Below are 18,138 nucleotides of genomic sequence, written 5' to 3'. Positions count from 1 at the left end.
AAATGAAAACAAAAAGGCAACAACTCAGCCCACTCTTCCTCTCGGGGGTCTTTTTAACCAGCTCCCTCAGCTCGCCAGAATTGCTAAAAGGCTGGGAGATGGAGATAAGGGTTTGGGGACCGGAACGGGGGCGGGGGCGGGTGAGATGAGTGATTCTAGACACACACGCCCTTAAATGCTTGCAGCCCCCGCAAGCCGGACTTGGCGGTGGGATCAGCCCCCTGGAGCTGGTGCGCCCAGCCGGGCCGCCAACCGGGAAGAGGCTGCCCCGCTGTGGCCGCCCGCCGCCACTGCCGGTGTCCACCTTCCCGGGAACAAAACCGACACAACGCCGCGCTAGGCACACACACACACCCGCTCAGAAGAGAGAGAAGGAAGGGAGAGGGGAGGGGAGGGGAGGAGGAAACGAAAGGAGGAAGGGAAGGGAAGGGGAGGGGAGGGGGAGGGGAAAGGGAAAGGAAAAACAGATGGTGGCGTGGTCTGCTTAAGAGACAGTTCAATAGAGAGAGTGAAATTGCAAACTCAAGTCCCAGCTTCTCTGCGCATACGAGCCCTTAGGACGCGCTGTTGGGCGCCCTGGGAAGGTCTCCCTGCAGCCCGGCCGCGGCTTCCCGGAGCCTGCAAGGCCCAGGCCCCTTGGGGGTGCACAGCAATGCCAGGGACTCGGTCCCTGCAAGAACTAGTCGTTCGACCTTGATTTTCAAGACGCCTTTCCTTAAACTAAGGACCCTCTGTGGTGAGCTGACAAAGAGAACCTGAGCTCAACCTCGGTCATTGGAAAGTTAACATCAAAAATGCTGGGGAGACATCATAATGGTTATGCAAAGAGACTCAATGCCAGAGGCACCAAAAGTCCCAAATTCTAGTTCCACCATAAGGCAGAGCTGAACCGTACTTTGGTGGAGAAGGAGAAGAAATAATCAAGCCTGTGTGTCCATAATGAACTTCTTATCAAGCAAGACTCAGCAGCATGGCTGTCCACGCAGAAAGTTTGTCAATGACGTAGAGTCAAAGTTAAGGACTTAAATGCGCCCAGGACTCCACTGGAGAAAGAAAAAAAACATCTCTACAGAAGAACCTCTTTAAAAGACAGGTCTCTGTTCACTCTTTATAGGCCCAGGCTCTGTCTCTTTGGAAAAAGGACCCACACTCACACCATTCCTGATATGACCCCCCCACACCTTGTCTGTGACCCCAAAGAGGTCATTGCTTCCTGAACCCGGCTCTCTAGGCTTTTCTGAAGCTTTGCAGGATTTAGATTAAGGAAGAAGAGTTCATCGATTTGTCTGATTTATCTAATAGAAAAAATTTTAATTTTATTAATTTTTTTCACCACACCCATCACTCAAGATCTGTGTCTTCATCCCCATAGATAACCACTATAGTTCTCCCAGTCTTGAAAAAAGGTTGATATTTGTTGGTTTTTTTCTAGAAACTTTTTAAAAAAGATTTATTCTTTTTATTTTAATAGAGAAAAACCAGAGCACTACTCAACTCTTGACTTATGGTGGTGCTGGGGATTGAACCTGGGACCTCAGAGCCTCAGGCATGAAAGACTATTATTACATAACCATTATGCCACCTGCCCAGCCTAGAAATGTGTAATTGCTAATTACACAGGATGCCCCCCCCCCCCCCCCCCGCACATAGTTGCAGACTTTATGTTGGGATGAGGTCAATCATCTGGGAACTATAAACTTGTATCTCACTTCCTCTCTCTGTTCCCTCTCCCTGTTCCTGTTCCCACACCCCCCAACCACAACAGCCAGCACCCTACGAGATCTCAGGCCATGTCACTAGCAGTCCCCAACAGATGGCTATTAGAAACTCAATATGAGACTCACCATATGTCATTTATTATAGGGGTGTTTCTAAAATCAGGATCCATAACATCAGTCAGTGTTCCCTGTCAGAAGGCTGAAACAAAACATGTATTTTAATCTTCTGAGCTAAAGCCTTTTCACTCTTAAGGAGCTGGTGAGCTGTTGCATTGTGGATAACAAGACTTCTTTCAACTGATCATATTCTTTTTGTTTACTTTGGCCACCAGGAAACTCAGGACTCTTTTTATGACCATAGGCCATTAAAAAACACATTTAAAAAGCCAATCCCCTTGCTTTGGAAGCCATGAACTTGTGTGCCAGCTTCCCTCCAAGGCAGTGAGTGATTCTGTGCCCTGGCCACACCTGAATGCCATCTGGAACACTTAAAGGTGACCAAGTACACAGTAGTCTGGATAGGAGACTGACAAGCAGGTGTTAATTTTAATAGTTTCCCTAGTGATTTGCTGATGTGATTAGGCTGGAAATAAAGCTTTGTTCTTCTATGCACAGGATATCAGGGGATCTTTAAAACTACTGCCTTCTATCTCCCACTTCCATATTGAATTGGCACAGGGTGTCATGTGGGCATCAGGAGTTCTAAAAACTCCCAGGTGAAAGGCTGGCAAAATAGCCTGGATAGAGTGCTCAACCAGGTTAGAGCTTGGCCCCCACTGCTTTGAAAGAAGCTCTGGTGCTGTGGTGTCTCTCTTTTCTGCCTCTAAAAAAAAATAAAATAAAAGCCTCCAGGTGATTCTAATGCACAGCAAAGTTTAGGGACCCCTCAACTTGAATTAGTCTTTTTTTGTTTTACCAGAGCACTGCTCAGTTCTGGCTTACAGTGGTGCAGGGGACTGAACCTGGGACTTTGGAGCCTCAGGCATGAGAGTCTCTTTGTATAACCATTATGCTATCTACCCCTACCCCTAATTTTTCTTTAATTAAGAGGATATGACATATTATAAATATGTTCAGATCCTTTGTAGAAAGAGGTAATATGTAAACAAATATATTGAATGTAACTGCTATTAGTGATCAGTTCTGCTCACCCCCTACCACTCAGAAATCTCTGATTAGTGCTTGGGGTGAGGAAGAGAAGCATGCAGGAAGACAACTCTAAGAGAAACTACCCACAGTCTTAACCAAAAACAAGACTGTAGCTTCATCCTCTAATCTACCCAGCAATTACATAGCTTTGAATCCACCCAGCTATTATGTAGAACCCAACTTGTATATTGTTCTCAAGAATGTGTTCCACTCTGTTCCTCTTAGAGGCCAATTTTAATATCTTAGTAGATGGACTGTTGAGTGTTTGGTAAAGGCTGTTTGCTTGGATCATCAGAAATGAAAAACTAGCATGAACAATTTAACAGGACAATGGTTAATCACAAACAGGGAACATTTGAATGCTAAGCCTCTTTACAAATTATTGCATTGGCTTAGCAGAACTATGGTGTCACTTAGTCCAGTCTGAGGTGTACCCAAATCTGAATAACATATAGTGTCACATACTGGCAAAAGTCCCATATGTTAATAAGTAACATCAGATTCTAATCTTTGACTTTCGTCCTTTGAAAGTAAAGCCCAAGAAGCTGACATTTTGAAGAGGGCCTCATATCTATAACATCTGGTGTCATCTTAATACTTAACAGCATTCACTAATTTATAGAGCATTCTCATGGATTTAAAATGCTTGTGGCCATATAAGGAAATAAGCCAGATTGTTAACTTTTGACAAACACAGAGAGTGACTTGTAAGCAACTAATCTTTTGTTTCAAAACAGCTACAATTTTTAAGAAACTTATGTTGAATACCTAAGTGCTATCCGGTCATCTCATATTCTCAAGGCAGTAAAATAGTATCTGAGATAAAGATCTTTCTCTCTTCCTACCTGACAAAATATCTGCCTTTTACCTGGCAATGTTAATTAGTTCCTTTTTTAAAGAGACATTAGTAGCTCCAAAATACCTAGATTACTTTACCACCATTTTCTTATTCATGTATTCCTGAATTTTAATGTCTTTGTAATGAGTCGTGCTATTACTATTCTTTGTTTTTTTTTTTTTTTTTTTTTATTGCATGTGTTTCCCTCTCCCGATTGGGATGTTAATCACTGAATTTTTATTCTATTGCTGATTAGCTTTGACATTTTACATGCTTGCCTAACAACAAATCAAAAGTTAATATCTTAATTCTTTATCTGAATAATACAGGAAGTTTGGGGGGGGTTGTTGCTTTTTTCTCCCATCAGGGTTATTACTGGGGCTCAGTTCCCTCACAATTCCACCAACCTCAGCAGCCATCCTTTTGATAAAGGGGGTAACAGACAGAGAAATACACAAAGGAAGAGAGAAGGAATGAAGAAGACATACTGCAACACTGTTCTGCTTCTCAGAGGTGGGGAATAGGGATTTGAACCCAGGTCCTCATACATGGCAACCTGTAAGCTCAGTTGGGTGAGCCAACACCCAACCCCTAGAATGCTTTAGTGTTACTATCCACTTTCATTCTTTCCCAGTATTGAACCACCAAATTAGTTCTGATTTTTATATTGTACAATTTATTTTTAGCTGTGACAATATTTTTGCTTTTCTTTTCCTAAAAATTCCTTGTTACTTCTTTAGCATTACTTTGGGAGTTGCTTAGGATCATCCCTTTAAATTCCTTTAATTAAAAAAAAATCACTTTTTTTCCTTTATTTGATAGTACAGAGAAACTGAGAGGGGTGGGGCAGACAGGGAGGAAAGGGGGAGAGAGAGAAAGAAAGAAAGAGAGAGAGAAAGAGAGAGATCGAGCACTGCAGTACTTGCTTCACCACCTGTGCAGCCTCCCCCCATAGGTAGAATCCTGGTCCTTACTCATGATAACATGTGCACTTGACTGGGTGCACCACCACCCAGCCCCCCAAAAATTTACTTAAAAAAATCCTTTAGAAGACAGGTGATTTTTGTTTTGGTTTTGTTTTTGCCTCTAGGGTTATTGCTGGGGCTCAGATTCACTACAAATCCACTGCTTCTGGAGACCATTTTCCCCATTTTGTTGCCCTTGTTGTTGTGCTTATTGTAGTTGTTATTGACATTGTTGTCATAGCTGTTGTTGTTGCTGGACAGGACAGAGAGAAATCAAGAGAGGAAGGGAAGACAGAGAGGAAGAGAGAAAGATAGACACCTGCAGACCTGCTTCACTGCCTGCGAAGCGACCCCCCTGCAGGTGGGGCACTGGGGGCACAAACCGGGATCCTTACGCTGGCCCTTGTGCTTTGCACCATGTATGCTTAAACCACTATGCTACCACTCAGCTCCCCAGAAGACAGGTGACTATGCACCCAGTAGAGCCATACATTCTAATGTTCAAGGACGTCGGTTCAAACCCCTGGTCCCCACCTGTAGGGGAAAAGCTTCACAAATTGTGAAGCAGGTCCTCTCTATCGTTTTCCCTCTCTATCTCCCCCTCCCCCTCTCAATTTCTATCCAGTAAATAAATAAATAGATAAATATTTTAAAATATACATCTCACCTGAAAATACGTCTTTGGCCAAAGTTAATTCACAAACAATCCAAATTCTGTGAACTGCCCTGGGTGAGTTACTCAGTCTTACTGGGTCAGCTGCATGTGTACAGGGGGGTACATGTTATTAGTCACCCCACTTTTACTTTTCCTCACATCAATCTTTCTGAGTTGCCCATCTTCTGAAGAACCCAGAGAGGCACAGGATCATTTCCTCTGCTCCCCAAGGCTACTAGACAGTTTAATCCACAGCAAAATCCACCTCACTCTCAGCTCTTTCTGAGCTCTAATGTTGATACTGAACAGGCGGCTCTTAGTCCAGTTATTTGTTCCTTTCCAGGTCATTTGACAACCTGGGTTTTTTCTTAGTGTTCTCACCTTTCTATGACTTATTTAGCCATCTTTGTTTTTATCTTGTCTGTTGTAGATTTAAATGTTTATCTGTTATTTTTTTTTGCATAATGGCCCCCCTTTTTTCCCATTTTCTCTATCCTTCTGATACTCCAACTAATCACATGTAAAAATTCTCAATCCATTCTCTGTATTCTTCAATCTTCTTAACTAATTCCACCTCCGTATCTGTGTGCGCCCTGGTGTAAGTGTCCTCCTTCCTATCTCCCTCCCAGTTTGTCAGATACATACTCAGTGGAATTTAATCCTTGTAACTCATCAGTTGCATTTCTATGCAACAATAAGATTGTTTCACATTTATAAGTTCTATTACATTTGCAAGTTAGTGACATCGTTCTTGATAAGTCTCTTTGAGTTTCCAAATTCCATTTTGCTAAACATTTTCATAGCTAATCACTTCATGTTTTGCTAATTCTGATCTTTTACAGCTTGGACTGTGTCCTTTGTTTCTACTGCTACTCACAGTGACTTCATTTTCAAAAGTTATTATTATTATTAGTATTATTAATTCTATACCAGAGCACTGCTCAGCTCTGGCTTATTGTATTTCCAGGGATTGAACCTGGGACCTCAGAGTTCAGGTGTGAAAGTCTTTTGCATGACAACTTCACTACCTCTTCTACTGACCTTCATTTCATGAGTGTTTACTGTGAATTCATCTGGTGGTAATTGTATGAGGTTAACTTTAGTCTGTGGAAATCCAAAATGGATGTGTGTTTGTTTCTAGTAAGAACCAGGGGGTCACTGTCATTCTGGCCCCATTTGAGAGTCTTGACTTTACAGAAGTCTCCAGTTCAGCCGTAGCTGTCAAGTTCATTTTCCTCAGTTGCACTACAGAGACAATATTTACTTGTTGTGCCCAGTCACTTTTTCAGGGTGGAGAGGTCTGGAGCACTGTATCACTGTTCAGCAAATGTGTGTTTCCTCACCTCCAGGAGGAGTAGGTGTTCCCACCCTGGTGATGCCGCACTTGACCATGCGATTTCCTCTATCCATTGGAATTTGGCCAGAACTCATAGCTCAGCCAGCTCGGAAAACACAGAGCCTAGGAGACCTTGCAAGTTCTTGCCGCCCTTTTGTGCCCCTACCTTATACTATACCGTGAGAACATAACATCCCACCTCAGGGTTGTTCTGTGAGCCTGAGTCTCATAATGACACACAGGGAACAGACCAGAGCCTGACCTGCAGCCTGGAATAGGGTTGCCCAACTCCTAGCTGCCAAGGTGCAGTGGGAACTAGAGAGAAAATATATTGCTGTGATCACAGGGGTTTTGGGCCTTTTGCTTTCCACCATCAGTGCAGCCAAAACTAATCCACACAAACTCTGTGGATAAATTTTCATTCCTTACTGCAAGCCTGACAGCATACTTATAAAGGCATGATAATCTATAACGGGGAGATCCTTCTGAGTAACTAGACCACTGTAAAGTTAGCTAAGAAATACTACTGGTCATACTTACAAATGAGGCCTTGGCATTTAAAGCAGTGATATTGTCTCCTGGGATATTTGCTTGGCTAAAACAAGGAGAAGTCAAATCTGCTCTTTTTATGTGATACATTTGCATTCTTATTTAATCCCCTTATCAGAAAAAAAATTTACATCTTTTTCTTTTTTTAATGTTTTTTTTAAAATTTTATTTTATTTATTTATTACCTTTTGTTGCCTTTGTTTTATTGTTGTAGTTATTCTTTTATTGTCATTGTTGCATAGGACAGAGAGAAATGGAGAGAGGAGGGGAAGACAGAGGGGGAGAGAAAGGTAGACACCTGCAGACCTGCTTCACCACTTGTGAAGGACTCCCCTGCAGGTGGGGAGCCAGAGGCTCGAACCAGGATCCTTACACCAGTCCTTGTGCTTTGCGCCACGTGCACTTAACCTGCTACGCTACCGCTGGACTCCCTACATCTTTATTTCTGTGGGGGTGGGGTGGGGAAAGAGAGACTAGAGTACCACTCCAGTGCCAGGAACCAAGCCCTGCGCCTAGTCATGCAGGCAAGCCGTCTCGGTCTCACAGGCCACTGACTGAGTGATTTGACTTCACTGCGCAGTCTTTCTCTCCTAGTCTGTCCATCCCTGACCCTTGGGGGAGTGGGGTGTGTGCTTTTGTTTACTCTCTTAACTCCCCCTCCACTTTTTCTTTTACCTATATCTACCCAAGAAACTGTCAGTAAGGAGTCGGGCTGTAGCGCAGCGGGTTAAGCGCAGGTGGCGCAAAGCACAAGGACCGGGATAAGGAGCCCGGTTCGAACCCCGGCTCCCCACCTGCAGGGGAGTCGCTTCACAGGCGGTGAAGCAGGTCTGCAGGTGTCTATCTTTCTCTCCTCCTCTGTCTTCCCCTCCTCTCTCCATTTCTCTCTGTCCTATCCAACAACGACAACAACAATAATAACTACAACAATAAAACAACAAGGGCAACAAAAGGGAATAAATAAAATGAATATTTTTAAAAAAAAGAAAAAGAAACTGTCAGTAATAATCATTCCTGTTACACTTTTCACTGAGAGAGAAAGTATCACTACTCTTGAATATGAGATGCCTGGGACTAAGCTCCACACCTCACAAACTTGTTAAGTCTGTTGTTCTGACCCAACTCCAGGCCCCTGATGTAGTGAATTTTAAAATCAGACCCCAAGTTGTGATTTCCTAGACACTGGGAAGTGTGTTAACTAGTTTCCAGGGGTCCCTGTGATAAATCATAACACATTTGGTGACTTAATGAAACAGAAAGAGGTTCACCCACCCTATGGAGGCCAGAAGCCTGAAGTCTGCTGTGTCAGCGTTGTCGAGGCCACGCCCCCTCCGGAAGCCCCATGGGGCGGATTCAGCGGCCTGAACTTAAGAAGGCTTCTAGCCTCACATTCCCTGAATTCTTGGGCTCAGAGTTCCTCCTCCCTCCCTCCCTTCTTCAAACTCTTCTTCCTGTCCAAATTCTCATATATTTTCCTTCCTTCTTTTCTTTTTAAATGATATATATATATATTTAATTATTTTTAATGTTTTTATTGATTGAGACAAAGAAATTGAGGGGAGAGAGAGGATAGAGAGGAAGAGAGAAACTCCTGCAGTACATTGGATCGACCTTCCCGTGGTGCATCCCGTGAGTACCCATTCATTGGGGAAACTGACGATCCTTCCTAGCCGACTGAATCCACATGGATCCCAGTCACTTTCAAAGCCATTAACTGGCTACGGAAGAAGGAAGAAGGGCAAACGCTAGAAGAAGAACTGCCCTCTAAGCTTCCTCCCTGCAGGTGGGGACCCTGGTCATAGCTCGAGGTAACTTATGTGCTTAACCAGAATCACCACTGCCCTGACCCCATTTTTTGTCTAGATGCAGTCAACCCCCCCACACACACCTTCCTCTTACATGGACATTTAGGATTTCACTTACAGCCAGGTGGGATCATCTCCAAGGGACTCCACACCTTTCCATAATTAAACTTGCAAAACCTCTTGCCATGAAAACTTGACAGTCAGTGGTTCCAGGGTTTAGGACCTAGATATCTTTGGAGACTATCAGTCAACCACAAGAAGTATGTGTGACTGGGGGGGAGGGTCCTTATATTTCAATCTGTACTGGCTTCCACAAATGTTCAATTTTGGGAGTCCAGTTTTTGCTATAATAGGGAGTGATTTTTTTTTCCTCTTCACATTTCCTTGGCATTAGACCAGAAATAAATCATCCCTTTTGACTCTATCGTAAAAGTTCTGCTCTGCTTGAGTGAGCAGTTTTGACACATTCCTTGATTTTTTTATTTTTTATTTTTTTTTTAGGATATCTTAAGTGACCTGAGAAATTGCTACTTAATTTCACAGAAAGAGATGCATTTTTTTTTTCATTTTAGAACACTGACTTCACACCACTAATAAAGTTTTAGAGGACTGCTTCCCAAATAACATTCTCTACATTTATTATTTATGTTGAAGCAAGAACCTGAGACAAAATCATTAGTCCTTAGAACAGTTCCATTAGTCCTTTTATTCTGTGTGCACAGATGTTGCTATCAGTAGGAAAATAACAGGGGCTGGATGGGGGCTCTCCCGTCTGAGTGTACACATCACCATGTGCAAGGACTGGGGTTCAAGTCCCCACTACCCACCTGCAGGGTCCTCACAGGTGGTAAAGCAGGACTGCAGGTATCTCTTTTTCTCTCTCCTTCTCTTTCCTCCCCTCCCCTCTCAATTTATATATGTTTGGTCAAATTAAAAAATAAAAAAGAGAAGAGGAGGGGAGGGGAGGGGAGAAGAGAGAGAATAGAAGAGAACAGAAGGAAGAAAAATGGCCACTAGGAGCAGTGGATTCATCATGCAAGCACTATGCCCCAGCAGTAACCCCAATGGCAATATTGAAAAAGAGAGAAAGAAAGAAAGACAAGAAGAAGGAAAGAAAGAAAGAGGAAGGAGGGACAAAAAGGAAGAAAGAAAGAGGAAGGAAGGAAAAAATAAAGGAAAAAAAATTTGCTCTGAGAATCATGCAGTGGAAGAGGGGGTGGTGGGATGATTTAGTCCACACCTCCTCCAAAAAAAAAAAAATCAGAAAAGAGGAAGAATGGTTTCACAAACTGAAAAGTCTCCTGAGTCACCAACGGTTTCACACCTTAGGAATTAACCCTTGAGATAAAGCAAACTGACATGCACAGCTCATGGCAGGGAGCAAACCTACTGTATTTTTCTCTGCAGTTTCTCCCCTCCGCTCAGTTCCCAGCACAGCTGCCACCTCCACACCCACGCGTCCCTGGTGTCACAGGCCATGCTTTCAGTGTCGCTGGTGATTTCCGACTCTGATCTCTTCCACCTACTCTGATTCTGTTCCCCAGCACACGGAGAACATAGCCACCGTGAATCTGCCACACTCTGTTCAAAGACAAAATTCCTCTGCATCAATGTAAAGATCTAATGATCCTTACAAGGCAGGACCCCACCCCCGCAGCAGACAGGGACTCTGAGGAACCTTAGGAAATGGAGGGCTTCAGTGGGCAGGAAGAGGTAGGAGGGGGACCTGGGGGTTATTTGGGGATGCAAAAGGACTAGCTGGCACATTGCCTCATTAGTGCTGATCAGGAATTTCTTTTTTGCCTATTAAAAGTCACATTTTGGGCAGGCAAAACAACTCACCAGTATAGTATGTCTGCTTTACCATGTGTGAGACCTGTGTTCAAGGCCCCCCAACCCTCCCCAACAAATTGGAGGCAGATTTGGTGGTGTGGTGTCTTTCCCTCTCTCCCTCTGTTGCTCTGTCTCTGTCTCTCACTTTCTGTATGAAAAAGTCAGCCTAGAACAGTGAAGCCCCATAGGTGATGACAATGATGACGATGATGATGATGATGATGACGATGCCAATAACAATAATAACGAAAACTATTTCTAGGGGATGTTGACACTGCAGTTAGACTAGGGAGTAAGTCTTGGTTTGTTGATGTTGAGCTTAACATAAGTGACTCCATTTTGGACCTACTGTCTCACAGTTAACAAGCCTTCAGCAAGCTGGTATGTGGATATTGAGAGCAGTTGCCTTGCCTTTCTAAGAAGGACAAGACTGGAGAGAATGCAATTAAAATGTCGGAGAGAAGGGGCTAGACAGTGGTGTACCTGGTTGAATACACATGTTAAAATGTGCCAAAGATTGGGGTTCAAGCCACTGATCCCAACCTGTAGGGTGAAAGCTTCATGAGCAGTGAAGCAGTGCTGTAGTTCTCTCTCTCTCTCTGCCTTTTGATTTCTCTCTTTCTTTATCCATAAATAAATAAATATATTTTTAAAATGAAACCATAATAAAATGTAGAAGAAATTTTAAAAACCAAAGTCTTGCTGTATTGGGGGAAAGCAAAACTTTCCCATATTGCTGGTGAGAGTGTTTGCCTATATCTAGAAAGAATCATGTTGATACAGTAGCCCGGAATACCATGTCTATGATCACAGCATTGACACAGGTATGAAGCTAACATATGTATCTGAAATATTAATAGACTGGGAATAGCCCCATATGTATATCCACCGAGAAGTGGTTGAATCATTTACTGAGACAAGGAGACAAAGACAGCTATAAAAATAAACAAAAGGCCAGGGAGATAGCACCATCAGGAGAGTGATACATTCATGTCAGAAACGACAGAGGTCTCAGGATCAGTCCCTGGCACCACCATAAGCCAGAGCTGAGAAGTGCTCTGCTTTGAAAAAATAAATACAACAAAATGAATAAATAAAATACTCTGTTTTTGGATGTAACCTGAGTTCACAGATATCTTGCTTAATTAAAAAATAAACCAAGCCAAGCGCAGAATCATGTTTGCCCTAGGGTGCCCTTTTATTTATTTATGTATTTATTCCCTTTTGTTGTCCTTGTTTTATTGTTGTAGTTACTATTACTGATGTCATCGTTGGATAGGACAGAGAGAAATGGAGAGAGGAGGGGAAGACAGAGAGGGGGAGAGAAGGACACCTGCAGACCTACTTCACCGCCTGTGAAGCGACTTCCCTGCAAGTGGGGAGCCAGGCCTTGAACCAGGATCCTTAAGCTGGTCCTTGTGCTTGGCGCCACATGCGCTTAACCCGCTGCGCTACTGCCCAACTCCTAGGGTGCCCTTTTATGCAAGCAGGAAAGCCTGCCTGATCAGGATCTCACTCACGCAAATCCTGTGCTCTGCTGCTGACCCACCTCTCTGCAAGCATTTCTTAATATTTCATGTCCTAGAAGCTGGGAAGACAGCATAGTGCTTCTGTAAAAGACTTTCATGCCTGAAAAAAATTACTAATGTCATGGGTCCCTTGGAACATATCTAAAATAGACTTTCTAGCTTCTTCCCACCCAAAGACCCCTAATTTCATCTGCTCTCGTTCTACCTTTGGATTTGTTTTGTCTTGTTTTTACTTTTTTATTATTGTTGTAGTTATTATTGTTGTTGTTGTTGATGTCATCATTGTTGGATTGGACAGAGAAAAATGGAGAGAAGGGAAGACAGAGAGGAGGAGAAAAAGATAGACACCTTCAGATCTGCTTCATCGCTTGTGAAGCTACTCCCCTGCAGGTAGAGAGACAGGGGCTCGAACCAGGATCCTTACTCCAGTCCTTGCGCTTTGTGCCATGTGCAACCCGGTGTGTTACCACCTGACTCCCAGATTTCTATTTATTAAACACTTTTTCTTGCTTTATATCTTGCTGCCTTCCAGCCACGAAGTTGCAGACTCTACTGTGATTTCATCCTGACTTCCCTGGGCAGAAAGACCTCAGCAATGTGGCCCAAAGTCTCACCTCTCCAGAACCCTGCCTCACTAGGGAAAGATAGAAATAGGCTGGGGGTATGGATTAATCTGTCAATGCCCATGTCCAGCGGAGAAGCAATTATAGAAGCCAGACCTTCCACCTTCTGCACCCCATAAACAAATTTGGCCCCGGGGGGTCGGGTGCTGGTGCAGTGGGTTAAGCGTACGTGGTGCAAAGTGCAAAGACCTGCGTAAGGATCCCAGTTCGAGCCCCCAGCTCCCCACCTGCAGGGGAGTCGCTTCACAGGCGGTGAAGCAGGTCTGCAGGTGTCTATCTTTCTCTCCCCCTCTCTGTCTTCCCCATCTCTCTCCATTTCTCTCTGTCCTGTCCAACAACGAACAACATCAACAATGGTAACAATAGTCGCCACAACAAGGCTACAACAACAAGGGCAACAAAGGGGGGAAAAGATGGCCTCCAGGAATGGTGGATTCATGGTGCAGGCACCGAGCCCAGCAATAACCCTGGAGTAAAAAATAATTAAAATAAAAAAAAAAAAAGAGTTTTGGCTCATACCCTCAGAGGGATAAAGAACAGAGAAGCTTCCAATGGAGGGAATGGGACGCAGAACTCTGGTGGTGGGAACTGTATGAAATTAATTGTACCCCTGTTATCTTATGTTGTTAATAATTATTAAATCACTAATAAAGATTTGAAAAAAAGAAAAGGAAAAGAAAAAAGACGTTCATGCCTGAGACTCTGAAGTCCCAAGTTCAATGCTCTGTACCACCACAAGTCAGGGCTGAGCAGTACTCTGGTTTCTTTCTGTGTGTCTTTTGCTCTGTATCTTTCTCATTAAAAAGGACATCAAATATATATTTTTTAATTTCATATCCTAGAATGCAAAAGCAAATTAGTGAATTGATGGACTAGGGGAAAAGTGACACCATTATTTGCTTCTGGTTTCTACATTTGTTAGAAAAAAAATAAAGTCTTTTCCCTTGGGAAGAAAACCAGAATTTAGAGGGTGAACCCTGCCCTGGGAGGATGGAAGGGAAATAGCAGAATTCACGCCAAGACTGGACAGAAAGGCTTGTGATGTTATGTTCCAGAACTCCAGGGAGTTCCCCTCGCTGGCAGGTGGTTTGGGAGCCTCTGGGATTCTCTGGGGCCAGCTGTGTTAGAGATGTGTGAGGGAATGGTGGTGTTGTTTATTGGAGGCTAATGAATTCAGAAGCACTTTGGGACAAGCAGCCCGCTGTCTGATATACAGGGCTGCCAGCCCAATCTCAGCCTTTGCGGAACTTCCCATCGGAAGCAAAACCTCTGGGCACCAAGAGGCGGGGCAGGCAAAGAGACCCAGATTGTCCAAAGGTCCAAAGGCTCACCACCGGACAACTGATGGAAAAAAAAAAGGATCCCAGGGAAGACTGACAATAGAACTATATCAATGATATAAGGAGTTTAAAGCAATAGTTTTATTTCATTTTTAATTTTTTCATTAGTGATTGATTAGTGATTTATTTACTAGTATATAATCCCATACAGTTCCCACCACCAAAGTTCTGTGTCCCATCTGCTCCATTGGAAACTTCCCTACTGTTTATCCTTCTGGGAGTATAGACCACAATTCTTTTTGGGGGGTGCAGAAGGTGGAAGGTCTGGCTTCTGTAATTGCTTCTCTGCTGGACATGGGCATTGTCAAATTAATCTATACCTCCAACCTATTTCTATCTTTCCTTAGTGGGCTAATTTCTATCTTTCCTTAGTGGGCTAGAGCTCTGGGGAGGTGGGTTCTGGGACACATTGGTGAGATTGACTGCCCAGGGAGGTCAGGATGGAATCATCATAGCATCTGCAACTGACAGGGGGAGAGCGAGAGAGAGGCAGACTAGAGCACTGCTTCACTGCTTGTAACACTTCCATTGTGTAGACCCTCCCATGTGATGGCCTGGGGCTCCAGCCTAATCCTTGCACATGGGAAAGTCTGTTCTCTCCTAGGTGAGCTACCTACCACCCAACCTCTCTTCTCATCTCATTTCCCTTCTTCTAAAACCAAACCTCTTCAGACTGTGGAAAGAAACCTCCTGCTTCCCATGGTTGACACTGAGCCAGGGGAAATGGTATTGTTGCTTTTTGATAGATTGTTCCAGTAAGCCCTGCTAGCTAATGGCCTCTCCCTCAGCATGGTTCCCTGGATCTGCCAAGTGAAGCCTCCACTCCAATTACTCTGAAACAAACAGCACCCCTATGCTTTTACAATAATGGATGTGTCTCATAGTCATGCCAACTCAAGAAGTCCCTTAAACAAAAGTCAGACACCTGCTCTTTCCTTGTACGGATTGTGCTATGTGAAAACTATGACATGTTGAAATGCACTCCGTTCCATTTTGGGGTTTGTCACTGAGGTTTTGGCTTTATGCTCTGAAATGCCTCATTGAGGGTGAGTATTCTGGTTGCTGTTACTTTTAGGGCCCTTTCCTTCCACACACCTGTGCTGAGAGGCAACTTTGGGACCTTTGTAGTGTTCTAGTCACCTCAGCTCTGGGACTTTTATTCACTGGGGATCATAGGCAAAGATGGCCCTCCCAGCTTCTGGCTTCTCTGGTCCTTACTGCACGATATAGAGTGAGCTGTCTCCCAGTTCTTACAACATTAATTCCTCTAAGTCTTCCAGCCTCGTTCTTACCCTTGACACACCACTGGCATTTCTGTCATTCACATCACATCATCAACACCACATAGTCCATTAAAACCAGTGGCTGTGTTATAAAGTTTTCTCTTAATTTGATCTCTCAGTGGCCCTTCCCATAGAGATCTCTGATTTTTTTTTTGGAAATTATCTGTGTGTTATCTAGACTCACAGATACACCACTGTCCTGGCTCCTTCCACTTCTCTGACTTCTGTTCAGTTTCTGCCAAGGTCTCTTTCTACATAACCCAATAAACTTCCAAGGGACTTATTGCTATGCCTCCCTCTCTTCTGACCTTTTGTTATGTCCCCCTATGGTCTTGCTTGATTCTCTCCTAATTACCATCTCTCCGCCAACGGCTCTGAAGTATACACCTCTGTCCTTGCGCTTCCTGCTGAATGCCAAACCTAAGTTTATGTCTGTATCCAACTGCCCACAGACACTCTTTATGCTTCAAATCCAACATGTTCTAAGCTCGACCTGTCATTTCCCTCCCACCCACCTACCAATCCCCAAAATAAACTCCCAAAAGAGCAGGTAGTATGGTCTGTATAGATGTCTGAATGATGAAGCTAGATCCAAGAGCTGTACAAGAATCCATGAGGCTTGGACTGGAGTTGGTGTATTGGACCAAAGTCAAAGACTCTGGGGTGGGGGGAAGGCTTTGGGTCCTGGATCATAATGGAAGAGGGGGGCCTAGTGGAGGTTGAATTGTTATGTGGAAAACTGGGAAATATTATGCATGTACAAACTATTGTATTTTGCTATCAACTGTAAACCATTACCCCCCCCCCCAATAAAGAAATTAAAAAAAAAATCCGTGAGGGCAGGCATGTTGGGAGAGGGTACAAGGAAGAGAAATAAAGGACTACAAACAGTATCTGCAATGATACCTGCTCTTCCTCCATCATTCATTCTTCCATAGTCAGGTCCCTCTGTAAGGTTCTAAAGGAAACCACCCCTTCCTCATTCTCCATTCCTCTGCTTTCGATGAGATTCACCCCATTCTCTGAAGCCGGACACATGATCCAAGCTTGGCCAAGCAGAGCTGCAGATTCCCCAGCCACAGAACCAAACAGACCAGGATGGACATGGGGTGTTTTACCATTGAGGTTTTGAAGATGATGCAATAGGCAAATGTTATTGGCTCTTACCTTTGCCACTAGATGGGAAGGCCCTATGCAAAAAGTTAATACCCGGCTGGGGGAGACAAGACAGTGGTTCTTCAGAAGATTTTCATACCTAAGGCTCTCAGGTCTCAGGTTCAATCCCCAGTCACCACCATAATCCAGAGCTAAGCAGTGTTCTAGGGTTTCTCTCTGTATTTCTTTCTCATTATTAAAATAAAATAGAGAGATAAAGAAAGATAGTATCAGGAGTCAGGCGGTAGCGCAGTGGGTTAAGCGTATGTGGCACAAAGCACAAGGACCTGTGTAAGGATCCTGGTTCGAGCCCCCGGCTCCCCACCTGCAGGGGAGTCACTTCACAGGTGGTGAAGCAGGTCTGCAAGTGTCTGTCTTTCTCTCCCCCTCTGTCTTCCTCTCCTCTCTACATTTCTCTCTGTCCTACCCAACTACAAGGACATCAATTATAACAATAATAACTACAACAATAAAACAACAAGGGCAACAAAAAGGGAAAATAAATAAATATTTAAAAAAAAAAAAGATAGCATTAGTGTCTAGGGTCTGGTTTGCATTTGATCTAGATTACTCTGACTATAGTCACCTGGAGATGGCTGCATCTATAGTTGTGGGTAGCCAGAAAGTATGGTGATAGAAATGGAAGGAGGGAGAGATAGCTGGCAGGTAAGCTCAGTGGTCCACTCGGCGGTAGAGAAGCACTGGGGTCTGAGAGTGAAGGAGGAGGAGCTGGGGATAATGCCTAGTTTCTGGAGTTTGCTGGCTAAGCAGATAATGAGGGTCTTCTGGAGGGAGGGGGTGTGGAGGGCAGAGGAGCTGGCAGCAGTGGATCGGGGGGGGGGGGGGGGCAGGAGGTGTGACCTATAGTGTGACCGGTTAAGATGTCTGAAGGACATGTGTGTGAGGGTGTTGCTGGGTGCACTTGTGAATGACAATTAGAAGAAAGTGGCAGGAAGATAGAAGGGAAAGTATGAAAGGCTGGCTTGGAGGGTTGAGAAGGGTGAGGTCTCCAATTGTCATTTCTAGCCTAAACCTTCCTTGGGTTCTCCTTGGCCACCTAGGAACACTTATTAGAGATTTCCATGGAAACCCAACACAGCTGAAACTATTAATAGTTCAGCACCCCACCCCACCGTGTGAAACCTGTTTCTCTTAAGGATCAGCTCTGTTATTTTATTTATGTATTTATTTATCTATTTATTATTTGTTTTATTTATCTGTTATTTTATTGTTTTATTTAGTTATCTATTTTTGCAGTCCTGGTGCCACACACAAGTGGGATTACATTGCTCCTGGGCTGACACTTTTTATTCCTAAAAAGGAATTGATGTATTCATTTGTTAACTTGGGGAGAGAAGGA

The 18,138-nt window shown here is 43.8% G+C and overlaps 1 protein-coding gene across 1 annotated transcript in view; it reads right to left on the bottom strand.

Annotated features, from left to right (window-relative positions):
- The window catches only part of LOC132533009 (E3 ubiquitin-protein ligase Nedd-4-like), a 399,156-nt gene that overhangs the window by 255,352 nt on the left and 125,666 nt on the right, over positions 1–18,138 (bottom strand). The gene's annotated exons all lie outside the window — the stretch shown is intronic.

This window comes from Erinaceus europaeus, chromosome 15 (assembly GCF_950295315.1).
Source record: "Erinaceus europaeus chromosome 15, mEriEur2.1, whole genome shotgun sequence".
Classification (NCBI taxonomy): Eukaryota; Metazoa; Chordata; class Mammalia; order Eulipotyphla; family Erinaceidae; genus Erinaceus; species Erinaceus europaeus.
The sequence above is the reverse complement of the archived record's forward strand: the minus strand, read 5'-3'. Positions and strand labels throughout refer to the sequence as shown.